The sequence below is a fragment of the Meleagris gallopavo genome, chromosome 10, assembly GCF_000146605.3.
Source record: "Meleagris gallopavo isolate NT-WF06-2002-E0010 breed Aviagen turkey brand Nicholas breeding stock chromosome 10, Turkey_5.1, whole genome shotgun sequence".
Classification (NCBI taxonomy): Eukaryota; Metazoa; Chordata; class Aves; order Galliformes; family Phasianidae; genus Meleagris; species Meleagris gallopavo.
Window position 1 is genome coordinate 6,774,443 of NC_015020.2, and position 27,822 is coordinate 6,802,264.

General features: G+C 36.4%; 1 long non-coding RNA gene across 1 annotated transcript; it reads left to right on the plus strand.

Annotated features, from left to right (window-relative positions):
• The first annotated feature begins 2,135 nt into the window (after positions 1 to 2,135).
• LOC104912292 lies at positions 2,136 to 26,083 on the plus strand. The gene is made up of 4 exons (XR_794556.2): positions 2,136 to 2,194; positions 21,071 to 21,137; positions 21,277 to 21,339; positions 24,272 to 26,083. It is a non-coding gene; the product is annotated as an uncharacterized LOC104912292 (long non-coding RNA).
• The last annotated feature ends 1,739 nt before the right edge of the window (positions 26,084 to 27,822 follow it).

Sequence of the window (27,822 nt, forward strand, 5' to 3'; positions counted from 1 at the left end):
ATAAAAACTTATATTTATGTAATTATATATATTTAAAGGAAAGAAAGGAATCTATTATACTTCACAGTACCTTGAAAATTTTGTCTAAGAGTTTATATGTCAAATAGTTGTGTGACTAGATCATACTATTCTCCAACCATCGCATGTTTTACATGACTTGACTTTGTGGAGATAAACGCCTTGGGTTACATATAGCACAAATCATAACAACATAATGCAATTTTGTAAAGGATCTTTTGTAATTGCTTATCACACATGTCTGTGCGTGATAGATAGGAGCAATAAAAGAATAAATGAAACTATTTAAGCCAAGAAGTGTTATCAAAACAGTGTTTTGGCTGATTTGTCTGAAATGTTGATTACTTTTTTTTTTTTCTTTCTTTTGCAATATGTCCCAGTGTGAACACTCAAAAGGCATCAGTCTCTCTAGGAATGCATTAGGAACCATTAGGTAGAATTGATGAAGAGCTTACTTTCTGCAGATTTAAGATCAATAGCAGAGACTTCAGGGAAGACTGTTGGCTGCTGCTGGATAGGCTATAAGGTGCTCTTCTGAGTGCCTGGGGCAAGGTCATCATATCTAAAGAGTGAATTCTTACTGTACATTGTTGTTCTTATGAAGTCGGTATAAGAAGAGCAGTTACAAAGCTTTTGCTCTACTTGGTGTGAATACAAAATCTATAAATTGTATTGCATAAGAATCAGGTGAATCATGAGAGACTAACTTGAAAAAAATACTTACCTACATAAACCATAAGAATTCAAGATTAGTGCTTCAAAATCAAACTTCCATCTGCACACCTGGATAGCTGCCCAGGTGTAGCTGCAAGTGGCTGGGCTGTAAGTGTTCATTCATTCTTAAAGATCAAGACCAAGATATACAGATGAAACTACAATTCAAAATTTCTCTTTATGTTTTGACCCCCTTGTGATCTGGCTTTTCTAGTACCAGTAGTTCACAGAATACCCTGTTTCATATGGACTGGCCCCTGCTTTCTGGAGCCTATTGTAACAGAGACCCTGTAATAAAATTGATTGTTGGTTACTGTATTTTCATCTTATCTTGTTCTATCAAGTGCTGAGAAATCCTTCTTTATCCTTTAAGAGATCCGAGAAACCAGGAAGTCTTAAAAAGTTGTATAGAAGCAGGGAAGTTCTATGCAGAGCCCTGTCACTTACATGAATACCCATTCCGGCCATGGATTTCTATGCAGTCATTGTTATTTGCAGGAGATGCATCAACCCAGTCTAGCAGAAACCTCAGTGAAACAAACAGGTGCTGTATTTTCTTTTCCTCTGCACTTTAAAGGAGAAGTGTGAAGTGATGAATATTCCAAAGTGACTGTCAACTGCTAGATGTTAACTGAGTAATATAACTGAGATCAGTAAGTTCATATTAATTACAGGTTGATTCAACTACCAATTTTCTCTACTAAGAGTAGAGAAGAACAGAGTTTTAATATTATAGTTCTGACTTTCTCTAGATGATCTGTTTATTAACTGATAAAAGAAGCAAACATACCCGTGTAATGTTCCACTGTCATCTTGCTTACTGTGATATAGTTTCATTTTCTTCATTTTTTGTTAAGTATAAAGACCAGTAGGGTCTTCCTTAACCACAAGGCCATTTCTCTCCTTTCCTCTATCCTTGAGGAGGATCTCAGCTTTTTTGGCTGCTTTTGATCTTGGATTTTTTTTGTCTAAGTATCTGATCTTGAGATATTTTAAGTCATAGCGTCATTATAACATATTAAGTTAAAGGAAATGACCTGTTAAGACCTCTTCCACCTAGCCTCCCATTTGTTTAAGAGGGTTTGACTATTTGCATGGCAAGACCAGATATAGTATTTTTTTTTTCACTACCACTTCCATTACTCCTGTTAATTTTATTGCTTTGGGCCATGTTAAATTTGCTTTTACCAGGAATCATCTTTGAAATATCTCATTATTAACAGTGCATTCGTTCTCTCAGTATGTCCTTTAGGACATTTCTAAATAGGCAATATTTCATTAATGTTTTAGGTTGATACATATACGTTTATATTATCGTACAGCTATAATACCATTTTGCCTCTCCCTATCATGGCATATTTTACAATGATTTCAATATGTGTTACTTTTTTGCAATCCTTTACAGATATTCTGAAGTCTCATCTCCTGGTTTCTGAGTCTGCTACGAGCTGCTTAAGACAGGGTAAGTTTTACTACTTTGTACATTTTGGAAAACTGATTTATTTATTCTCTCCAAGCTTATATGTGTCAAAATATCAGCCCAGAGTTTCAATATGTTGCTTATTTTCTGCGTTTGACTGCACATGTTTCCTAGAAATTACTCTAATTTTTGTTACCATTTTTACTAAAGAACCATTTAGTTTTTAAAAGCAGCTCATATTTATATCGATGAAAATAAATTCCTGTTTTGTTTCAGCAATATGAAAAACACAGTAGAGGAAAAACTCTGTAATTAAATAGAAAACAAGGGTGGAATGGAGAATAACTCCCTTTTGTTGTGCTCTTCTTTCATTTCCTGGGAAACTATCCATTAGCCCTGTGGAATATTTTGCTCTGGGTGCCACAGGGCAGTCAGCTGTTGTGCCTTTAGCAGACATATACTTAAAATAATTTGTGTAATTATTACTTGCCATCACCAACTGCAATTTGAAGGAGTCAGCATATAATTAACTTGTTTTCAGAATTATTGGTCTTGTAGATTCTTTGTTGTAACAATTAATATTTTGGTAGTATATATGTATTTTTGATGTCTTTTTTTCCAGCATGATCTAGGAACTTGTCACTCAAGGCTAGTACACATATTTATTTTCTACTTTGAAAAAGTCATTTAGGTAGATTTCAGCTTTTCTGGAGCATTTTGGTGCTCTCTTTCTATTCAGGGTGCAACATGTTAGTAGTTATATTTTATGGGATGATGTCACATGTGAGCTATGTAATGTGCTGCCTGTAGGTCTGCCAGCTGGTAGGCTCTTGAGTAGATAAGCAATTAACAAAGCCCTCAGTCTGGTGGTTAAACACAGTCCTTTAAATGACAACAGCTGATACTCTAATAGGACTCTTACAATTCGTAGGCTCCACCAAGAGTGCCAAAAGGAACTTTGTGCAATCCAAACCAAATAATCTATCCAAGATAAGAACCATTCATTTCACGTGAAATTTGGAATATTATTTTGGCCAAGCAAATGTTCTGACCTGTCATCTTTCGAGCTATGTTGAGCTGGGGTACAGCAGGGTTTGGAAACACCTTTCAGTTCACTGTTGCCCCCAAAATCAGTGCCAGCTCTACAGGGCTCCTTTCAAGTCCTGGTCCAATGTAATCAATTACCCAAATCTTATGTGATTGACAAAACCCAAACTTAATCCTCTGTGAGTCATTCTCTGTTGCATTCCACTGGAGAGCTCAGCTAACTTATTTGGCTATTCTCCTGAAAACTGAGGCAGAGGGAAGTGTTCCTGTAGCGAAGTTAGAATCCTACCGGAGAGCTGAACTTTGCTGTTGTCAACATCATCTCTTTATTCCTTTCTTTAAAATTTGTTGATATTAACCCCTTTTTAAACTCCATCTTCTGTTATTAACATTTCTCCCATCTCACAGTTCCTATACTGTCCAATTTCCCACTCTTTGCATTTTACCTTTAGCTTTTTTTATTACTAACTGGTTAATAGGACCATTTTAACTATTGCAAGTACCTGAATTTAGCAGGGTTTTTTAGAGTTTAATCTTGCTATCATCAACATATAGACATGATGTTTTCAATGAATTTCTATAAAGTAGGTCCACAAACTTCATGAAATGAAATTCCAAACCTTGGGAGGGTTTCTCTCTGTTATTTTACTTCTGACAGACATTATTACTTACTTAAACTTCCAGTATTTCTATGCATCACTATTTTTGTTTACGCTAGGTTTAAGCAGAAAAGAGGTTTCAAAAATTGTAGAAATTAAGGGCTACTTTCAGATTTGCCGATATAAATTTTCTGGAACTGCAGAGAAGTATTGCAAAATCTCTGCCTTTTGTTTCAAAGTAGATACATAACTAAATAAGAAAGCTTTTTTAGTATTCGTCTGATAATTTTTCAAATGAACCTAATACAGTTAGGCACCAAGCCTGTGTTTTCAAAGAAAATGAGTTCCTGTGTTACTCAGACTTCTTTAATGACACTAGTCACCTTGTATAGCGAAAATCTTGTAAAGTTATTTTGTATTGTTCTACTCAGTTTTTGAGTGCAAAATATTGTGGTAATTTAAATACAATGAAACTGAGCTCATTGCCAGGATCTCCGTAGTGACCCTTTTTAGTCACCTTGGTTAAGTACAGGACAGAAAGTGGAAGTAAACCGAATTTCCCCTTAAAAAGGGGAACTGAGGATTGAAAAGAGAAGGAAAAAAAAAAGAAAAAATTGCTTAGCATTTCAAACACTTGCTGAAAGGAGCCCTTAAAAAAGGGAAGCACTGTGGCTAAATGCGTAAATGTTTATCTACTCATTTGAAGTACTTCAACAAAGATTTCTGTCAACCACAAAATGGCATTGTTTGTTGGAATGATTAAGACTAAATGATGAAGATGCTAACACTATTTACTCAATCTGCATACTTGTTAGTGTGACATAAACACAGCATTTCCTATCAAATATGCTCCTCCTGATATGAATCAAGCTCTTTTATAACAGAGTTCTACACTGTTCATCAATCTGCCTCTGGCCTTGACTGCCAAATACAAAATGCATGCTGATTTTTAGGGATGTCACTTGACAGCTATCTGCTCTTGGTTTAGAGTAGTAGGCTATCAGAGAAACGCACACTAAGATCATTACAAGCTTTTAGAACTGAATTCTGGGTATATTCTTTGTACCAGAAGTGCAGTTCTGGTACATATGTCTGCAGTCAATGTGGTTGCACTACTTATACGCACAGAATTCAGACCTTCATTCATCATTAAAGTTAATTGAAATGTTTATTAGTAATCATAATGTGATAACTTCCGTGTCATTATCAGGCATAGCAGGGTCTAAGTCACCTGAGGATTTTTATCGCTCCTCATACACTCCATGATATTTGTCTTTTCTTTTTTTCTCTTCTTAAAATGTAGAATGCTTTGGGTAGGTAGTCCTTACCAGTACAGTGAGTCATCATTGCTAACAAGATATAGATTTATAGGTCTTGGATTCCAAATTATTATCAAACCATATCGGAGAGAATAACGAATCCAGTTTGTAAACATTTTTGGCACTAAGATAGGCTGTTGGGGGATGTTTAGTACTGGGACCCACAGTCCTTAACACTTGTTATTTTTTTCTTTGGCTGAACTGTAGCTGAGAGTAAAATTAAGGCTGAAACCTGCTCTGTTTCATTGGCTTGATTACTGTCATCCTAGGACAATTAATTCACGTGTCAATTCCATAATCTGATAAGGGATTGTATCTAGTGCTGCATGCCAGGTATTGAGCAATCAGTCACCTTCACATCATGTGAAAAGTCACACAAAGTGCATTATTTCTAGGGGGTGCAAAAAGTCAAGATATGAAGTGCAGAAACAGCTGTAAACATGACACTCTCCTAGGTATTTCTTGATGATAGAACATCTGCTGTATTTTAAGATTGTTGCTTGGAGAAAGGTACAGTAGTCTGGAAGGCATTATGTTTATCTATGTTTATAAAAGGTGCATTTAATTGGATTATTAAAACAAATGCGAGAATCATCATCCTTTTCTGCTTGAACTGAGGAAAAGCAATGCTTGAAAAATGATTTTTTTTGAAGGTAATATTTCTTTCTTGAATTAAATGTTGGCTCTTTTGATGCCAGAGATGGTAGATTATCCTCTGGAACTAATATTCATGTAAAATGAAAAGGATATTCTTTCAGTTTTGGTAGCAAAGTAAGACTTAGAAGATGCATACTGAATTTCAGAATTTCTCAATGACAAATTGTGGGCAAACTGATGACATTCCCTGTGCCTATCTTACTTGACTTGGAAGTAAGTATTAACTTTCCTATAACTAATCTTGCTAGTCTTTTCAATTGAAAAAGCTGTTTATTGTTGTGCATGTTGCAAGGTGGGACTTTGCTCTCTGTTGGAGTAGTGAATCAGTAGGAAGAAAAAAATATATAAAAGGTAATAATTTTGTGGCTTTAAAACGCGTTTTCCTCTTTTCTTGTTCTCTTTCTTTGCCAGTCCGTAGTTCTCTGTACCTCAATTTCCAGTCTGAAAAATTGAGTTATCTATTTTGGATTGCAGTTTGTATGGCTAGCCAATGAACTCTTGAAATTATTAATGAGCTTCTGAATAGAAGTGCTCATTGTACAATAACTGCATAAATGTAACTGTCTAGCTGCAGTCCAACATCCCAGACTGTTTGAGGATTGAAAAGAGAAGGAAAAAAAAAAAAAAGAAAAAATTGCTTAGCATTTCAAACACTTGCTGAAAGGAGGAGAGGAGAGGGCACTGAATGATCAGGGAAGTGCCCAAATTTTAGGAACAAGCTGATGTTAAGGTTGTACAGAATCAAAGTTATTCTTGCTCTGTTGGAAAATTAATCTTCTGATACTGGTTTGGAAAAAGTTGAGATGGTTCCCGTCAAGTGTAAATGGGTTACAAAATCAAGGACATCCGTACCAGTACTGTACTTGTTTTTATTCTTATGTTGGTGCAAACAAAACCTTTTAAACCTTTTGTGGGCTGTCCATTTGTGTCATTTCCCAATGGAGTAGGTAGCTGAAAGGTTTGGTTTCAAAGCAGCATATAGGTGGGAAATTATCAGGTTGCAAGTTTGCAGGTTTTGTTTTTACTTTTCTCCTTGAAGGAAAGAGAGTATAGATGAGAAATGGGGAGAAACTCTATTTTGTTCCAAAAAGATCTGCTCTGCCTATCTGCTGTGAGTTCAGTAGCTGACTCAGTGTTCGTTTTATTATATGTATTTCTATTTAATCACTGAGCTCACTTTTAATCTTTCCTTGGTTCTTTTCCAGACAGTGCTTTGGAGCTGCTTATTAGCTCTATCCTTGTAATCCTAGATTTTTGCTGTTAAACTGTTAAATTGAAGTTTAGCTTTAAGACTTGTGGGAATTCATGCTGGCTACAACAGTGTTATCTGTACAGCTGGCTTTATACTATCCTTGATCCTACTGGAGAATTGAGAGTCAAGTGAGGTGGATTAGGAGAGATGCCGGACAGAGACTGTTATTCACAGCTGGTAAAGTAAGCATTTTATTTTAAATGCGGTTCTAATGGCCACTGATGTCAGGACAGCATGTGGAGGAGGTTACATGTAGCAGACAATGAATCTGTGCATGGTGGATGGAGTTAGGCTCATTTGGGGAATTTATTAACTTGTTAATTTTTCTAGCACTGAATTGAGATCCTGCCACAGTTCAGCTAGAATTTTATTTCAGCTTTCAAGTGAAATAATCCCACCACCTTTAAAATTTAATGAAAAAAGAACTAACTGTTGGAAATTATAGTAGTATGCTAAATAGATGAATTCCCCTGGGAGGAAGGAAAGAATTATTCCCCAAGGGTCCCTATCAAAGGAAGCCATTAAAAGGAAAAAGTGTGTATATTGAGTATATCTCGATGACTTTCAAGGTGACTCTGCCAAGTCCCACTGGGAGATGTGGTGGGAACCTTTTCAAAGCGTGTGCTCTGTAGTAGCAAAACAACACATCTTGTTGTGAAGCTAACTAGATGCACACAGGAAGGTGGCTAGTATAACTGGGGCAGCTCTTGTCTTTGAGATAATGGGGTCCATCCCCAACCAGATTTTGTAAATTGACATAAATCTGAGTTTCACTACCCTCAGCATTAAACATGCTGGCACCAAACTGAACACCCCAACACACAAAGGCAGGAAGAATTGCAGTTGTTGAGATCTCCACCAGTGAAGAAGCACTGTAGCTGCTGCTTATACTTACACAGAATGCAGAGGCTGTTACTATTTCTGATTTTGTTAAAATGTTGACCTGATCTTTGAAGTATTCAGGCTTTTAAATACTGTGCAGTTAGTTAAGTAGTGCTTGCTTTTCTACTGATGCTATTTATTGTCTTTCCTAACAAAAAAGCAACTCTTGAAGCATGGACTGCTAAAATGTGCTAAAGAGATTTTCTGCACAGTGGTAACCTGTGCTGGAGTGCAATCTTGTGTGGGAACAGAAACTGCTAAGAAACCTGGATTCTTCCAGTGTGATATTACGTCGTGCAGGATAAATTTATCCCTACTGAATTCTATGTTGTCATGGATACGCTGCTATTGGTACCTGGACTACCTAGTTTAAAACTAGCTTAGTTATGTCGGTCTTCTTGCAGTTTCTACAGAATTTTTGGTATAGCTGGGAAGTTAATAAAATATGGTTCTTCTGTCATATAGAAGTTAGCTCCAAAGTATCAAGCAGTCCTCCTTTTCACCATACGTTTCTCTGATATTACTGATTTAATATTGAAATGAGTGCAAGGTAATTTTATTGAAAAGTACTGTGGGGCAATCTTAGGGTGAAATCTGTTGTGGCAGACATTTATTTGCATCAGATATTGGAGGATATTCTCGGTGGAAGAATACATTTCTAGTACCATATTCCCCATGACCATCTTATTCTACCAAATTTCAACATAAACGTTTTTACTTAAATATATACTGTAAAAATTTGCATTTATTAATGCAAATGGAAATCACATAACTAAATCCTCAAATGCCGGAATATATATTGACCCTTATGTGTAGCTTATAAGTGTGTTGAAGGATGGAACAGTCATTCTCAATGTTCAGAAATGGTAAAAGATGCCACTCAGAAGTTGTGGACGTTTCTTTATTAACACCAAGTAGTAGAAATTGAAACTATTATGAAAACTGATATTACAGTGGGTTCTGTGATGTAAGCATTCTCTGCCTTAATCTTTTAAAAATAATTATAATACTATTAACTGTTTGGTTATCTATTAATACATATAACTTCTAGGAAGCTATTTAGAGTCACAGGTTAAAAAATATTCAGCTTACAGGAACAGACTCTTCTTAAAGAATTAACAGTGTGAGGAGCCAGATGAACAAATATGTCGAGAAAGAAAGTGATGCAAAAGGAATTAATATTTTCTGCAAGGTCATAAAGCTAGCTGTCTGAACCAAGAAATGGACCTTTTTCTTCTCTGTCGATATCTAGCAATATAGCAGTGCTAGCTTTTGAAGGGGGTCACTGCTATCTTGTTTAAAAACAAATGGCATATCTTTGTATACACCGTTGCTAACAAATGTCTGATGCAACTTTTACAGAAGCAGTGAAAAAATGACAAGTAATGACAAGGCTAAAGTAGGTTAAATATGAAATAACTTGCTGAGCTAGAAGTCAGTAAAACCAAAATCCTTTCCATGCTATACTAAGCCAGAAAAATAATTTATAGTTTTAGTTTTTATTTCCTTTTATTTTTGGGACCTAGAAAGGCTAATACTTTTATAATAACTGTTTGTTGAATGTCTGACTTCATGATCCTGACCATGAAGCACTGATCCATAACTGCGGAACAGGAGACCGCTATGGAGAATTTATGCTTCAAACCAGAATAGTGTCTCAAACTATTATTGAGTTGTAGCACTACAATATAGCTCACAATAAAGCTTGTAACAGCATTGAGTTCTTTGCAGCTCTTTCTCTTTAAAACCTCCTGATACTCTTTTAAATCAAATTCTAAGGGGAAAGCCTGTTTTCCAGGACAGTAAATAAGATGTTTATGGAGAACAGAATCCTCTTTTTCCCATTGTGCCTGAGCAATCCAGGAATTACAGTAGGTTATTACTCCTTTTCTTCACCTTTGAGGGAGATGATGGCTTAGGATAAGCCCGATGGTGGCCCTAGCCACCACACAAATCTTTCCTCAGGCTAGATGACCCAGGATAAGAGGCCACAGAAGTATTCATAACTCTCAGACATGCTCTTAAATTCCATCTTGCCATGTGCAGTGGAGCTGTATTCTGTGCCGCTGCATGTCATTTTTCCTTCAGCTAAAAATAAAAGAAAGGTGACATAATTAATAAAGGCTTATTTTAATAGTTTCAGTGAGTAGGCATTTTTTTTATACCAAACTAGTAGCTGACCTGTAATTTTAAAATGTGAGAAAATAGAGAAATCCAGATTCAGCATCTATTTCAGCATTCTCTCCTTAACTTTTAAATGAGCAGTAGTTTAATATCAGCTGTAGCTGCAGCAAAAAATTGAAGTAAAATAAAATCATACAGCACCTGTACATCTGTGGTAACATGATGCTAGTTTGTTAATAATGAAAATAGCTTGAAGCATTTGGAGAGGTAAATTGTATTGCTGGGAAAGTGAAAAGTGTCAGTACATATTTTCATTATTTGGTCTTTTTCTGAATCAGGAAAAGCCTCTGATCTGTTTTTAACAAGCTCAACTATGAATATAATCTAAGTAAGTTACATTTCTTATTCATGTAAGGTTCTCTCTCTGTAAGAGATGTAAAAGCCTTATTTCTCCTATATTATTATTCAGCAGCTGCTTACCAGATCGTAACTTTGTGCTAAGCATAAAGATAAATTATAGTTAGGCAAGTTTATCATAGGAGAAAGTTTGCTTAGTACAGATTAAATGTTTAGTGTTTAGTCATCTTCTTTTAAGATAGGGTGTAGATAATAATTGAAAATCTTGCAGACCAGGGAGGTCTTGTGAGTAAAAAAGGACACTCTACCTGTAATGCAGCCTCCTAAAAATCAAGTTGTCAATGAACTTTGCAAGGTCCTTTTTCAAATCATGAAGTTGTTAAACCTTCTCATAATGTAATTTTTATGCCTTGAAAACACTGCTTTCTTTGAAATGGATGAATTATTTTTCTAAAACTCTCTTCAAACTGATGTTTGGAGGGAGTGTTTCATCTCAGATATTTACAGTATAGTATAATGAGAGCAACTGAAAGGTAGTTACATTGAGAAGTGCTTTCTAAAATTAACTATGTATGTTGCTTTAAGACGTACCTGTGTTGACAATGATGTAAGAAGGAGATATAATCCTCTCATTCTTTCTCTTTTTAAAAATAATCTTGAACTGCTTCTTCCAATAGGATTCATTTCATTTGCTTCTACAGGCAAACTTTTCTGTGCTATTACATTTATGATTTAATGGACAAATTTCTGTTTAAAAAGATCAATTTTACCCTGGGATTTGAGTGAAAGCTCTGGCTCATTGTGCTCTGCAATAGTAGTATATTTGAGAGCTACGGGCCTTGATGGAGGGCAACCTGCCCTCTGCTCCAGAGAATGCCTCTCAGGGGAATGTTCACTGCAGTACTTTAGATGATAACCACTCTCAGAAAGCGTAATAGATGACAAAGCAAATGGTGAGATAGTTTGACCCATGTCAGTTTGAAGGCTTTAAAATTGCTGACCTTACTATGAACTTACTAGGTTTTTTTTTTTTTTTACTTCCCCTGTGTAGAAAATGCAATAAGGTACACTGTGATTCTTGCCAGAGAGGTTTGCAACTACGAGTCCTGTAGCTTCTGTGATGTTTTCACAGTTAGTATAATTTCTTACATGATGTATCTTTCTGAAGACGGAAGTGTAGATCATTGTCACAGAGTCGTCATGACTCTGTGTTAGAGAAATAGTTCTGGTTTTGGCTAATTGTGAACTTCTGGCTTTCTTTACTGTCTAGACACCCCAGAGTGACAGCAAGCCTTAAGTGATGCCCTCCATTTTTGTAGGTGTTTCAAAGTTGGCTTTAAAGTTTCTTGTTTGGAGCAAGTTGTGTTGCCACAAGTACATGTAATGAAAGTCACACCAGGATGTGTTTTTCTTTTTTGCTGCCATGGCTACATTGCTCATGTTGTCTCAGCTAGCAGCTCCGATATATCTAATAAGCTGTAGACATAGAGGTGTCCGCAGTGTTGGTATGTATCTTGAGTTTTCCTTGGTGCACAATGTGAACAGAATTATGCAAGGTTCATACATCTGCTTTGCAATAGTACTGTGAAATTTTGCTAGTCTAGACAAAATATATTTACCTGTTGTTCAGTAGGATGTTAACATTTCACTTACACATAAAAATATTATTTATAAAAGAAGTCAAACTGCAATGTAGAGAAATATCTGTCCATCTAGATTTGTATGAAATGTATTGTTTTTGTGACTTTTCACATGTCAGCTTCAAGGAGGAGGAGGGGACGGGACGGACAGAAGATGACCGAGAAAAACAGCATGAATCAAATGTATCCAATTCTGCAAAACTTTCCTATTATACTTTTTATTGGCATTGTGTAGACCTTTATAGTGAGGTAGACGTAACTCACTTTTAGACTTTGCCACTCAGAATTAATGAGGTTGTTCTAAGTTTGTGCCAATAAAATCTTTTTACTTCACACTGCAGTACATGCTTTATATAGCATACAGAAAGAGAGATGTATAGACACACATTTATCCAGCTTATTTCTTTATCTTTAGACTTACAGAGTATAAAGCTTAAGATTGTGTATCTTTAATACTTCAGTAGTCCTAAAATGTCCATAACTGTAAAGGTAAATGGTCTGTGAAATGACAAGCTTAGCATCTTTAAAGGAATAATGTGTTTAGAGTCCTGATGAAATAAGGGTAAATCTGTCAATGTAAGATCTACTTTAGAGAATATGATAATTTCCATTAAGTTATTTTTTCTACAGGATAATAGGAAAAACGTTATTCAGTTAGATAAAAAGCGCATTAGATGTATTAAAACAAAGAGGGGGGGAACCAAATATGAATTTTAACTATGTGAGTTCAACAAAGACAATGAAGAAAAAAATTGTTTCGCCAAGCCAGTCAATATTTGTTGTAATACAAATAACTAAGAAAACTCACACTGCAATGCAAGTGAGTTAGAAATGCCAAGTGTTCCAATGTAGAAATGATATAAAGATATTATTGGAAAGAAAAAAAACCTTCAGAGGGCTTTAAGTTTTTTGTGTTTGATTTTATTGCTAAGCTCAAATATGTTCCAATGCATTAAAAACTGAAAGATCACTGGGGGAGAATGAAATTTTTATACTTGAGCCAGGTGAGTATTTTGAGAGAAACTGCAAAAATAACACTATGTAAGACATCAGCAAACATATGTATGTATATATATACACACACACACACACACACACATACATATATATATGTATTCTAACAACAACAACAAAGCCCTCCTCAAAACTTATAGTAATTTCAATGGTAATATAACAAACAGCAACAGCACAAAGGATGCATATTCCATAATAGAGACAGGAAGCTAGGAAAGCCCTTGTGCCCAAGGCAGTCTCTGAGATGCAAATTTTGAAACCAGGAAAACATTCTAGGAAAGTAACCTCTAGGTCTGCCTTGCTATTAAAATTTTCCTTTGGCATCGTTTATTGATCAGCGTCTAAGGCAGGACACACTACACAGGCAACTGGCCTTATCCAGACAAGTCCTGTGTCAGCTACTTGCATTGCTGGCAGTATCAGTCTCTACGTTTTTGTCCCATGTAATAATTTCAGACAAACAACTAAGCATGGGGTAAATCTACCACAGTAATTGTTACCCTTGCATAACATTAGGCTTGCTCTTAATATCTCTGACAAAGCAAGGTCACGTAGTACACTAAGTTAGAATAGCAGACCCCTAGCTGTGTGTTTTCAACACATATTTTGGAACTTTTCCTAAGCCACTAAAACAAGATATTATCCATTTTGTGTCAGCTGGGACAAATTTGTGTTTGTTAAGACAAATATTTCAGAAATAAATATCAGTTCGACTTCAGTAGAGTATTCAATTCCAAATATGAATATACTCTGTGAGTGAGAATTGAGGGAAAGGTCAGATGGTATCATTAGCATTGCTAAGAACAGCTACAGGGTTTGAGAAGAAGGCTGAAGAAAAGGAACACTGTTTGGACAGGAACCAGAAATCTGCACTTTGGTGAAAAAAATTTCATTGTCCTAAATACATTGTTTCCATTTCCTTTTGATAGGGATCTTTGAGGACTGCATCAGCCACCTCTCAAGGGTTAAGAGTGTCGGCAGTCTTAATGATCTTTTTCACCTAGGTTTCCAGTAGATAGAAATACTGGTCTGGGGCTTCACAAGCAATAAGACCAATGAAGACGTGATCAAATGTTTAATTGAGATGTATGTTTGCTCTCATCGCTCCTTAGAGGATGGAAATGTTCTAATAGGATGTGTCTGTTTAATGATATATAGCTATTATATGCTACCTTTAATTGTGTAGTGAGATTTGTTGTTTCAGGTACATTCAGGTACCTGTTATAGTACTTTGGTACAAGAAAATATATCAATACAAAAATGTTTCTGACCAAGTGAGTTCATTGAGATGTTATGTTGAAGATTAAAAAGCTAAATCTTGCAATTATTACAGTCGTAAAGAATGCTATGTAAGAGAACTTAGAAGTATTTTAGATAATGATTTAGCACCTTCGGTAGTCAGTGAAGAAAGCAAATGAGATTGGTCCTAGTGGATTTTCCTTGAAAATCAAGGAAGGCCAGGTGAGTTATGAAATCAATATGAACAAAGCGCATAACAGCCTTAAACATGTCCACAGTGCAATGCAGAGAAGTAAGCACTTGAATGCAGTAGCTCTGTGTCAACATATCTGTTTGAGCTAACCAGTCCACTGAAAGGCACTGCAAGTCAGCTGTTGCATTTCTCTAAAGAAAGCAGTTAAGTGCAGGTCATCAGCTAATATTGCTGCGGGCTGACTAGCTTGGAAGTCAAGACACACATGTTCAGCCTGCAGTTACAGATATCCCTTAGTTTCCAAGTTTTATACAAATCTCCAAAGCATAAAAGATTGTATATTTTCCACAGTGCTTATTTCATTGCACATGGTAGCTTCCAGTACCCTTGCTGCCATTTCTCTTGCCAGCTCTTAATAAAAATGTGTAGCCTGCTTAATTGCCATCTCTCATTATAATCCACAATTTATAAATAAAAGACAATGACTGTTTAAAAAAAAAATCAAAGCACTTGGCTGACAACTGGAATGTGTTATTACACATCTCTTTGTTTGCCATGAAAAGCTTGTCTTTTTCTTCCAAATGCTAGTCTAATTTTCATAATAACAGTTTTAGCTCACCTTTCCTTTTTTAAAATAGCATTAAATTAAAAAATGGATCTGTTCCATTGGTCAAATCTGTTGGTAGCAAAACATACTTACTCTTAATGCGAGTATAACCTTGTTAAAGACTGAGTGAAAGCTAAATGATGTCCTTGCAGAGAGAGAAACAATGCAGTTTGTTTCTGGCATAAATTGAGGGGAAGAGAAACAAGAGCTGTAAACAAATCTGTGCAATGGAGGCAAGCTTAGTGTCTAACAGGGTAACTGTCTTGAACAAAGGTATGACTGCAAGAGTAGGGTCTGATAGAAGTGAATGATTGGCAGATGAGAGGCTGCTGTGGTGACCCTTGAAAACATATGCTTTTCTTCTTTAGAATCTGTGTTCTTTAGTATCCTTGACTGAGGAAAAAAATCACTGCACATTTCCTAAGATGTATAATAAGGATTTCTCTAAATGGTAATTCAGCTTTTGACAATTCCATATGCGTGTTAGGTAAAAGCTTTCTCTTGTTAGAGAATTACACTCAGTTGAAAAATTTGCAAATCTGATTCTTAGGTGGGGGAAGATGGAGTTTGACTGGAACTGTGTTGAGTTACACAAGCTGACAATCAGCACTTTAACATCTAAAGCAGTACAAGACAGTAATAGATGTGTCACAAAACACTTGGATGTTCTCCTGCAATGCTAATGAATTGTATTAATAACAATTTCCATAAGTTAAAGCAAATATTTAAAACACGAAGAAAATTAAAACAAAAACAAAAACAAAAACATTTCCTATGAACTTACCATGAAATTAGCATTTTGGATTTAAAGAGAAAGGTAATTAATTTGATAGAATAATGTAAATGAATATTTTTAATGGATATTTGCGACTTTAAAGAATAGAGAGAGTGAGTGTGGGGAAGTATTAAAAATAAGGTATGTGGACACTTGAACTGGTAACCGTAGCATTACAATGACAAGTCAAATTGGCTGAATTGCAGAGGAATTGTAGCTCTGAGTTTTTCTCACAAATACATTTTATTAATGGTGCAAAATGCAGCAAAAATTTCTGTTTCCATAGATCCCCTTACTGAAATAGGTAGATATTGACTTTGCTGAAGGCTTATAAGCAGGTCACAGTTGCATGGTGGGATGGGAAGGGATGCCACCCCCTGTGCCCATGGTGCAGCTTCTGACTGAGTGCTGATCAGGATTTGAAACCAGATGGACCACTCAGCAAGCAGCATCTGATCATGCCTCACCATGGGAGTTTTATGGTGAGTCTAGAGACTACAAAATGTAATATATAAGTAAATCTCCAAAAGAAACATTATTTTTTTGTACACTATGGTCAATCATACAGAAGCTCAGTGTTTGGAGGGACAGTTTCATCTGTAACTAAGGAAACATTCAGTACAATAGCATGTAATCATTGCTATGGCAACATTTTTTTTTCCTGATCACTAGATAAAATGTTGGTTTTAAACTTGTGCCTATAGCTTCTAAATAGACTTGTTTATCCTTGTTTTACTTATGCGATATTCTCAGTCACTACAATGAAGCTTGTAAAGAGCACTTGTAGAGCACAGTACAAAAACTGATGAAGCATATGTGTTCAATGACTTGTATACTGACACAATGAATTCAGTGAAAAACTAATTATTAATAATAGTTAAACAATAACAGTTTGTCCTCTATAGCTTCTTTCATCAGAGAAGTTCAAAGAGCTTCACAAATATTAATTAAGCCTTAGAAGACCCTGATAAGCATCTCTCCCTTCCTCTTTTTTTTTCTCCTCCACAACTAATACTAATTTGTGGATTACAGTGATTCAGAACAACAAATCAAGAAGAAATGTAAAGGAAAAAAAGATCCTTGTACTGTGTAAGGGTGCCACGGAGTCACAGCCTGCATTAGTGAAACCAAATGCTGTGTTTGATGCTTTGCAGCGTAATCTCTGCACCTGCCTGTACACCCTCATTTTCATTAAGCATCTCTCAGGTCCACAGAGTGTACAACTATGTAATCAGAATTTTTTGTCAACGTATAATCCTTTCCTAACCAGTAAGCTGTATTGATTGTTCTTACTACTTGTTTTTACCTGCATTCTAATATGTAGATTTAGTCAAAGTGATGTGATCTTTTTCATTATTATTCTTATTTTAAGAAAGTTATTTTAAGAAAAAAATCCCCAAGCTTTATAGTTTATAAATTTAAGCAGACAGAAAGTTGGTCTAGGATCTTGAGATCTAATTCTATTTGCAAATGGCTTGAATGTAGCTTCAAAAAAATATTTTAATCTCATTACTTCAATTTCCTGCTTTGAAGAAGAGATTAAAAAAAAAAAATTCAGAGGTTCTAGAAGCATTATTTAATTGTTGTTTTAAAGATAGTGTAGCTAAGGGTTATATGCAGTGCCTCAGAACAGAAATGAGGCAATGATCTTTTTATTGAGGCATTTATTTATTAATCCCTAATGTTACAAACTTGGCTGCACAGATCAGGGCATTTCATAGTGGATGAGATTTTGATGAGCTCTTTTCCTACAACCTTGTCAGCAACTTTATCTTTCTAACCCCATTTTAATCAACTAGAAGAATGCAATAATCTTAATTATTTTCCAGAGTAAAGTCAAAGCTAGTCAGGTTTATAGTCTGACACATTTCTGTTATTTCAGAAAAGCTGTTTTCTCTCCTTGGACTACCAGTTCCCATTTGGCATTGCTCTTCCTTACTTCTTCACCCCTTTGTATTTTTGGGCCTGCTATAGTTCTTCCAATCTGACATCTGATCTGCTGCCTACAATCTTTCATGGTAGTTTTCCAAATGCAAAGTTGAGCTGTTTAAAATCTCTGCAGCTTGATCTCAGGAAAGGAAGAATGTCCAAATCAAAGTTATTCACCGAAAGATTTTTTCATCTGGTTTATATTGTTATTTCAGACAATCAAATCATTTCCACTCAAGTAAAGACAACTATTTGTGCCACCAGGTAGGCTGTAGGCACTTGTTCAGAGCTGTGTGAAAATCACTGATCTGGCAAACAATTCCTCTTTGTTCAGTCACGTTATTCTTATCTTCTGAGTTTCACATAGAATTTCATCCTCAGTCTAAACTTGAAGATCTTAAAGTTAAGCTCCCCCAAACAGGAAAGCAAATGTGAACGAGAGGGAGCCTTAGGTAGCCTGTTTTCTCACAGATGCCACGTAGTGGAAACTTGCATGCAATTTAACACGAATTTTAAAACCCAGTTTCTACCAAGGTGCCTCCTGCAAGCTGGTTCTGTGGCACCAGCTTTGACCTAGTTATTTGCAGCAGCTCTTGATAAGGAGAGCAATCGTGTTCATCCTGGTTCTCCTGTGGATAATTACAGAGAAACACAGCATTGCTTAATTCTAATGAATTATATTCAGATATTTGATTAGCCACTGCAGAATAAAATTGCAGATGGTCTTTTTCCATCCAGAAAAACATTTGAAGCTGTTTATCTACCTGTCCATGAGTCCAGAATGGGAAGAATATTCAGGACAGATGCCCTTTGAGTACCTGTGTGTGGGCAGTAACTTCCTAAAATTTCTTACTACTATGAGCAATTATTAGTTTGAGAAAAGCAGTTCAAGAAGACCTAAGCTAGTTAGTACACAAGTTAGCTAGGTGTTTAATGAACAGGGGTATGAAATGTCTCACTTAAAGGAATTTGGCTCTTTGTGCTCCAAACTGTGTCCTGGAGAAATCTATCTTTCTAGTACTATTTTGGGAAATTAGGCTCCCTGACCATGCTCTGAACTGCATGTAAACTCATTCTCTAAAGCAGATGGTCTGAATATGACTCTTGGGTCTAATTCTCTGCTTTCTACTCGCAAAGAGGAAATGTGATATAGGGAAAAACTGAATTGCTGTTGATTCTATTTGGCAGGGTCGAAAACTAAAAGCTCTTCTTTCAGTGCTATGAGTCTCAATCAAGACTCATCATAATGTTAGAAAGGATTATTTAAGTCTTAAAATTATTGTCAAGAACAACAAAAAAGGCGAATAAAAGCATTCAGAATCAATTTTCTAGAAGATTAAGATGAATAAGCTAGGTATTTTGCTTTATGTCCCAGAATTAAGAATAATTAACTTTTCAGATGGAAAATTTTGTTTGCTGAGACTACTCTTTTGTAAAAAATGAAGGACTTCTGCAATTCTCTTAAAGCTTGCAGCCCAGTTCTGTGATATTAGCAATCTTTGGGCATTCATGCACATACTTGAAATTCTACTTCATAAATATAATGAATAGTTCCAAACTGTTGTTCACTGCTACATGAGTCCAAAGAGCAAATTTACAATTATATTCAGTCAGAGATTATCTACTTCTTTGCAATATTAAACATCAAAAGTAGAAGCTTGTATGACAGCTGTGTTCTCTTGACACGACTCTTGCAATTTAGAAGTTTTTTGAAAGTTATGTTTGGAATTTCAGGGTAAATTAAGGAAAACTTTCTTCATCAATTAAATTTATTGTAAAAAAGAAAAAGCTTGCTTGCTGTTGCCATCTTTTGCAGATCAACATTAAATCACAAACACTATGCTAAAAGCTGCTTGTTTAGCAGCCGCTATGGTTACAACATCCAGCTAATGATTTATTCATCCATTTCCCGTGGTTTTGTTGATTTGATAGGATAACATAACACTTACTTGTAACACACACGAAATTTAGTGTTTTGGCTGAAGTACCTTAGCTGAGCTGTTCTCCTGCATTTCTTTCAGGCTTTGGGTTCCATCGCTTTGCTACTAGCATGGTTTAATTAGCCTTTCCCAACAGAATGCTGGTGCTAGAATATGAATGAAGTCCTGTAGCATTCCCATTCAAGTGTGGGATCACTAGGTTAATCTCTATATGAAATAGTTTGGTTGCTGAGTGGAAGAGCTGCCATGTGGGTTAAGGCTGGTGAAGTCAATATATTTCAAGAGATTTAGTAAGACACGCTCTTCAGACGTAGCTTCTGCAATGATTTAATAACTGAATTATTTTTATAACTAATTGGAGTGCAGCTTTAATTTCCATCCTTTCCATTTGCTGGAGACAAAGACCTGAAGTAATCAAGCATAATCCTTCTGGGCTGTCATCCTGGGAGCTGGCAGAGAGTGGATGGCACTACTTCAAGTTTTCCTGCTATACAGAAACATAAAATGAACCCTAAGTTATTCTGTGGCATCATTATCTTCTGACAAAGCACAGCATCCTGAGACTGGGAGTTGTGAGGCATCAGTAATACCCAGATTTGGTCTGGGAGCTCAGATTAACATGAGGAAAAATCTCTTGTCCCCTCTCAGCCACCACCTGGCAGTTCAGCCAAAGCTGCATGGTTGGCTCCCCTGTCCACTTACTGTCATTTGCTTATTTGTTGAGTTAAAATTTTGGGCATCTAAGGGTGTGCTCAGTTGCTATGTGTCAAGTGCTCTAACACCTGGTCACCTGTGTGGCTTGACTTCAGTAAATGTCTCACACTGGCAAAGGATGGGATGCTGCAGGGCAGCAAGGGAGTGATGACAGGGAAAAAAAAAACACAAGTTGCATAAGGATTTTCCTCAGGGGAGAGAGCAGTCTTGTTTAAAACTTGATGTGTGACTTTTGGCTGGAGAAAAAGTTGGTTGACTGAAAGCTGAGGGAATGGGATCCACATGTCAGAAAGAAAAAAAAATATTTCTCAGTGAGTAAGAATTCTCATTAGTAGCTTGCTATATACTGTCTGTGAGGAATGAATGGAACAGTTACATTTATGCTTACTTTTTTGTTAAATGATCATTGATCTGTCTAACTGTACAACACTATTATTATCAGCAGGAGAAAACTGCAGTGATTGCTTAATTTTATGTGAATACTCTTTATTCTCATACTTGTCCACTCTGAAACAATAGTTCAACAGCAGCAATTCAAGTGGGTCAAACTTGTTTTCCCTGATTACCGAGTAAATTTAGCAAAGTGGGTTCAAACACCTAACTCAAATACTCCTTACTTTACTTTTTTAGAGAAAACCATGAAAGAGGAAGCACAGTTACAGAGAAAAGGAAAAGCCTGTGAAATTGACAATGAAAGGTGGGTAGGAGGTATGGAGGAAGCCCGTGTTTCTATACCTGTCTGTCTTGGGGCAGGACCTTAGTACAAACCACACAGATGTCTCCACTTGTCTCTATAGTCAATTATCTCCCTTGATCATTTCATTTTTAAAATACAGGACTTTTGACACAGTGCTGATAACTGGATTTTCCCACTGCTACACAGTTTGAGAGCAACACAGGTAATCTAGTGATTATTTCTTAATGAGATCGCATTATTCTGCTTGTTAGTGTTTAGTATTCAAGATAATGAACAACCAGTTTTTGGTTCAGTACAGGCTGGAAAAAAATATTATCGGCAAGGGTAAAGTTGCCAATCAACAATAGATGTTATTATGTTCCTAACACCAGACTTTCGTCTGCCCATGTCCTGTGAGGCAGTTCCATGAAAGCACCCATTTTTGCTTGCGGAAAAGTATTTATACATTCTAGTAGGGCTTGAGATACTTCCTCTCTGCTACAGTGAACAAAAATCAGCTGAAAAACAAACCTGCAGCACCTGTGGCTTCAGGACAGTGAATAGGGGTGACATCCTTGTGCTTGAGAGCTGCAGGGCAGTCTTTTCAAGTGACACCTCTTCCCCACACTGTTGTGTCTTCTGCATTCTGAAAAGCAGGTGAACGTGAGATGGCAGCCTGCTCTTGGGGAAGCAGATATGGTAGCCTCCACTGAAGGACTGATTGGATAGGCACAGACGAGATACAAAGTTTCTATGTTTTTAACCTTTTTCATTCACTTACTGCAGAGTAACTAAGATACATGCAATGTCCTCGGATATTTATGTGAGAGTTGACTCCTGCTAGAGTAGATTTCATGATACCAGAAATATTGCAATAGATTTTTAAATTGTTTTTCATCGAATATTTTCAGTAGAACTGCTTGGACATCTAGAACATCACTCTTTTCACTGTATTTTTCCCTAATGTGGAATGAAAACCTCTTTCTATGTGGAACAGGTGCTTAGGATCATTTAGTCTCCCTGCTCAGTATACAATGTAATTTAGCACCTCAGTTACATGAATTACACTTTCTGTAATTGTGTATGTATGGGTAGGGCTAAGTATATACTTTGGAGCTTAACCTCCATTGATATATCGTACTATAGATCTTCAGTGTTTGCATACTGTTTAGCCAAATTAGTACAAATTTAAAAATTTAGAAAGTCAAATTTGTTTTTTAAAATCATGTTAAGTATGCAGAGAGTGGAACTTGAAGTCAGCTGCAGGGCTGTTCATCTTGGTTTGTAGGGATGCTTTGAAGTCAAACTAAGAGATATTAGTTTTGGTTGTAATATTGTTGCTGTTTGTGCTGTGGTGCTTCCATCCTCTAACCAATACTTTAAAAAACTGACTGGTCTCTCGTAGCCAAATCTTTAGCTCTACCAGATCTTGTAAGCTAGCAGCAGTGTTAGATACAGCTTTCTAGTTTTTCTTTACTTCCTTGACTTGTACTGAAAGTAGTTAGTGGGTTTAAAATGTGAGGTGATGGATAAAATGGTATAGCTGAAGAGACACCAGACTTGCAACAAGTTTAAGTCTCAAAATAAGTATGATATGTTCAACTTTCTGTGGTAAACTACTGAACATCAGCCAGTAGTGAAATGAATTTGCAGGTCTAGATCTTTGTGCTGGCAAAGAATGTTCCTTGCGGTACCAAGATATGAGGCCATTATGGTAGGAAGCATTATTGTACTGTCAATCTGCTGGTTTTACTGCAGTAGAAATACTATGTCTGCTGCTTGGGGAATTAAATGAGATAATGTAATTGTTCCACTTGAACTTATGTCATGCTTCTGACTTACAGAATTTAGAAAGAATAAGAACAAATGGATATTTTCTTCTATATTGCCAGGTTTTCAGGAGTATAACTTTTTTCTGCTTTGAAAGTCCTCAAACTTAAACTTGGTTTCAGCATTTTCATTAGGTGAAAATGCAGCTGGCAGGAAAAATATTGTCTAAAGGAAAAGAAAAGAAGAAAATAATTTTGAAAACAAAACAAAACAACAAATTATGAGCAAAAGGAAAAAACAGTAAAACTTCGGTGGGGCTACTTTTTAAAAATATTGATGTCATATGTTGAAAGGAAATTATTAGACGATAATCTTCAAATGTGTAATTTCCAGGTACTGACTTTATTTAAGGGCCTTAAGAGAAAGGAGTTTTGAGGCTTCTAATTCCCTTAGTGAAATAATCATATCAGCTGTTTACTTTTTTTTTCCCTCTAGAACTGTATTTTTAATTTTTTGTTTAAAAGTACAATGACCACCTAACAGGGATGTATAAATTATTGTTTTTCCTATAATCTTTGTCATAAGACACCATTACAATAAGTTTGAGAGAAAGAATGAAAAAACACTGTCCACGCAACATAGTGTATTCTTCTAGCGGCAAGTGATTTATGAATAATAGTGTAGCATGAAATGGAAATAAGTGAATTCTGGCTGAAAATAGCAGGCATTGTCTGTGGTACAAAGGAGGAGAGAAAAGTTCTGAGGTTTCCAAAATCTCTTATCCGAAGCTCTGGCATTCTGGTCTGTTGAGGAGCCAAAAGAGGATCAAACCACAGGCACAGTAGAGATGATAATCTTGCACATATTTCCTTTGATGATCTTCTGAGAGAATCATTTGGCTAAATTTCTGAAGCATACTGCATAAGGGCTAAACTCTGACTTCAAGAGGGCTGTCAGCCTATACAAGCAGTGTATCTGGTTGTAACTGGCTTTTTCTAATTCTTCCAGAATGCATTCAGCCTCTTCCAAATTTCAATTCTCTATTTGGAACCAGATAAATTTCATGCACAGCGAAGAATAAAAAGACACTTCAAATGTATTACACTGCTTAAAGCCTTACTTAGGCCTTATGCTTTGCAGAAAGCAATGACCATTTTCTCCAGAGAGATTCAATTCACTAATGACTTCATTAGCCATTGCCTCTGTCTCTCACTGGTGCTACAAATTTAGTTGTAAGACCTAGATGAACAGCTGTGCATGCAGAAAATTAAATATACAAAACAATGCTCACTCATAGTGTTTGATTGAAATTTTTCTTGCAAGTGTATTTGCTGTGTTTCTGTGATGGTGTTCTCTTTCTTCTCCCCCTTCCCCCTCCCCCCCAGCTTCTTCCCTCAACTCCCTTCTTCAACCTGCCCTTGTTCTCTCAAGGCCCTGTCAAAGAAGACGATGACCAGCAGTACTGATAACACTCTTGCTAAAACAGATTAATGACCATAAATCTGTCTTAAGCTAGGGCCTGAAAGAACTGATAGCAGACCCCTGGTTCAATAGCAGAGGGCCGGTTGAACTTGTGCCTAAAAGGCGGACTGCAACTGTGCATCAACCATCTTACTGCTGTAACTAGCGAGCAGCCCAAGAGCCCCTTTTGAGCTCTCCTGCACAGCAGCTGGATGCAAGACAGGATATCTCCCCTTGAGCAGGGATGCCTCTCAAGGTTACACCTGTGCAGAGATCCCTTACACCTTGATGTCAAGATGCCTTGCTGATACAGATCCTCAGTAAGTGACTAATAATTTGTTTTAGGCTTTGTTAACCTTACTAAGATCACACCTTTGATTGTAAGATTTGTTAGGGTCATTAAGATTTATCTTAGATTGATTGTGCACGTTTGATCCCTTGGACATAAACCACTGACCAAGTCTGGTACTAGGAGTGGATTCAGCCATATTAGGCTCCTTACCTCCGTAGATTAAGGACTTTAGAAAGCAAGCGGGTCCACTCTCAAACTCACAACTCAACATGAGGGCCTCCTGTGTGTGTTTGACCCTACTCTCTGTGCACTAAATAACTTTATCCAGCTAACTTATCCATCTTTATCTCAAATCTTGTTAAGTTACTGCCTTATTTACAAGCTTCATTGTATCACTGTGCTTATATCCATATTATATCAATAAATATGTTCTAGCTTCTCTCCTATGAGCATCGTATAGTGTAGTTGTTTTCCATCCGTAACAATTTAACAGATATTCTTAAGTGAACAAACAAACAAAAAAGGCTAAAAAAGAAAAAAAGAAAAAAGTTAAAGTCAGCACAACTAAAATTTCAATTCAGAGAGCTTTGTTAAAAACAAAAATATTCCAGAATAAATAATAAATTTCCCTCATCATGGGGGAAATGTCACTATAGTCTTGTTATAGAAACAGTAGTGTGGACACAATCTGTCAGTCTGACATAGCTACTCATCTGTAACCACTGAATGATCCTCTGAAATCAGCTACTTCACAGTGAAATGTGTATGATACAGACTGGGCAGAAGCCTCAATAAATGGTTCTGAATATGAGGAAGAAGTCACTGTGTGTATATGTGTAACACAGTTGATTTCTTGCTTCACGGAACTGAATAATCTGGAAAAATGCATTGTGTCAGGAGAGAGACTAAAAAGAAACAGGAAAAGTGATTCTATTTGCTACGTGTGCCATGTATAATGTCATATAAATATCAAGTCTTTTTTTTTTTTAATGTCTAATAGTAATTTGCTCTGGATTTCTGGCTGAGCAGGCACTTTTTCTCTGACTGCTGAAATATTGTGGTGATATTTAAATTTTCTGGTTTGTAGCGGGAAAAACTATAGCACAATGACTTTATGGAAGCTATAAAATAGTTTTCATTTCTTTCTTTTGAAAAGACTGTTCATCATTAAATATCTTCCTAGCACTTTACAGCAGAAATCTCAGGACATGAAACATAAGGATTTAAGATGGTATTTCTGTGCTGTTGAAAGTCTTTGTAAAAGTGCAGGTGTAAGAAAAGTTTGATCTGTGATTAGCCTAACCAGTCACATTTGTCTGCTAGCTTTAAAGCTTCTTTTAATCACAGGATATACAGCCTTTGATGTGCATGGATACCTTTCATCCCTTTTCCAAAATTCTCTTCTCTGCCTTCCTCACATGCCAAGAACAAAATTCTCATGCTATTAAAATGACTGTATCAGATATTTTTATTTATGTACATTTTTAACTTTTCTATTCTTTTCTAAATGTAAGTTCTTACTGAATCCTTGCTTTTATCGTTTGCCTGTAAAAAATATTCTTGTATATCCCTAGAGTCTGTTGTTATTGCTGATTGATTAATCTGCTCATTATACTTCAAAAAAAAAGGAAAGAAAAGAAAAATCTTTTAATGATTTTTTTAATACATTTCAAAACTTTACAGAGGGACATGTATGTGGATTAAATTCTGCCACTTGGACGAGTATGCTGTGGGCAGGCCTGCTGTGGTACTGATTGCTTCTCTTCTCCTTGTCAAGTTTTCATCTATTGTAGCTGACACTTACGTATGTTGCTCATTTTTTTCTTGGAAGTACTTTTAGAGTAGTATACAGGCCCATGTGATCCTACTTCTTACTCTCTAAGAGTTTGTCCAGGTGGTAAATGGAGCGTGTTCAATGAATTGGTATTAGGGGGCTTGAAGGCTGTGTCATATCTGCTGGGACTGGCTTGATTTGGTTCTGGAGTATGTGGTGAGATAGTGAGATAGTCAGTGTATACGTAATGCAACACGGTTAATTCCCCCGCAGTTCTTGTGTCTTGCTTCTGCTTTGATTCACGCTTTCCTCCAGGTCTTACTTTCTGATCTCTTGATTCTGAATCCTGGTTCTTGCTCTTTTCTCTGTGGATTTGTCTGTGCTAGCATTGCTTCTGGTGCTTTCTGCACTTGCAGCAATACCAGGAAGAATGTAATGCAAATAAGCACCTGGAGCACGGCTGTCCAGGACCAGTTGGCATCACTGTCACCGGTGTTGCACACAGAAAACCGTGTTGCTATTCCTTTTACATTTATTTTTAGATGAGTTTTTACTTCATTGTAGGGTACAAACCTGCTGAGGGACTATTAGAGTTAAAAATTGAGTCTTTGGTCTGCCGGTCCGTACCATCTAGTGTTTAATCCTTACTTTGTAATCATTCTGAACAACAGGGGCCTTACGCAGTAACTATCTATTAAGTGTTTATTGCAACAAAGTAGAAGTTATACATTTCATTACAAGTATTAAAACCTGGGCCTAAATTTGGAAAATGTACCTGCACTGCAGATATCTGATTCATTGTCAGAAACATTTGGTGTCTGGGATCAACTGCTGGAAATCAGGGAAACAGTAAGTGGCTCTGAGCTTTCATTTCCCTTTTTCTGCCCAGTTGACAGCAAAATCCTACAATAATAGAGTGAGTTATAATGGCATCTAATGATTTTCTGGGAAGCAGGGAATATACTTTGGCAGAGAACCAGGAGCTTTGTCACACTGAGGCTTAATGTGTTGAAGTTTAAAACTTCAGACTTTGGCAGTCAGAGACTAAGGTGTGTTGAAGAAGAAACGGATACCCCTGCCATATTCACCACCTCACATTTCACAGAAATTTGTAACATTCTAAATTCAAACTGCTGAACAGTAATATGTAAATGTAGAGGAGTTTACAGTAATTATAATCCAACTGAGGATTGCAGCCTGATACTGTGTCAAACATCTTTCAATATAGATACATTTCCTGGGATGTTATTTTCAACAGTTAAAAAAAAGAAAATAAAATACGTACATAGTCTTTTTAAAGCAATACTTTAAACAAAGTGTATCAGTTCACTTAACTACTTGCCAAACAAACTGTGCAAGAGCAGAGCAGGGAGTTGGCAGCCTTTCCTGGGGCACCAAGGCTGGGTCTG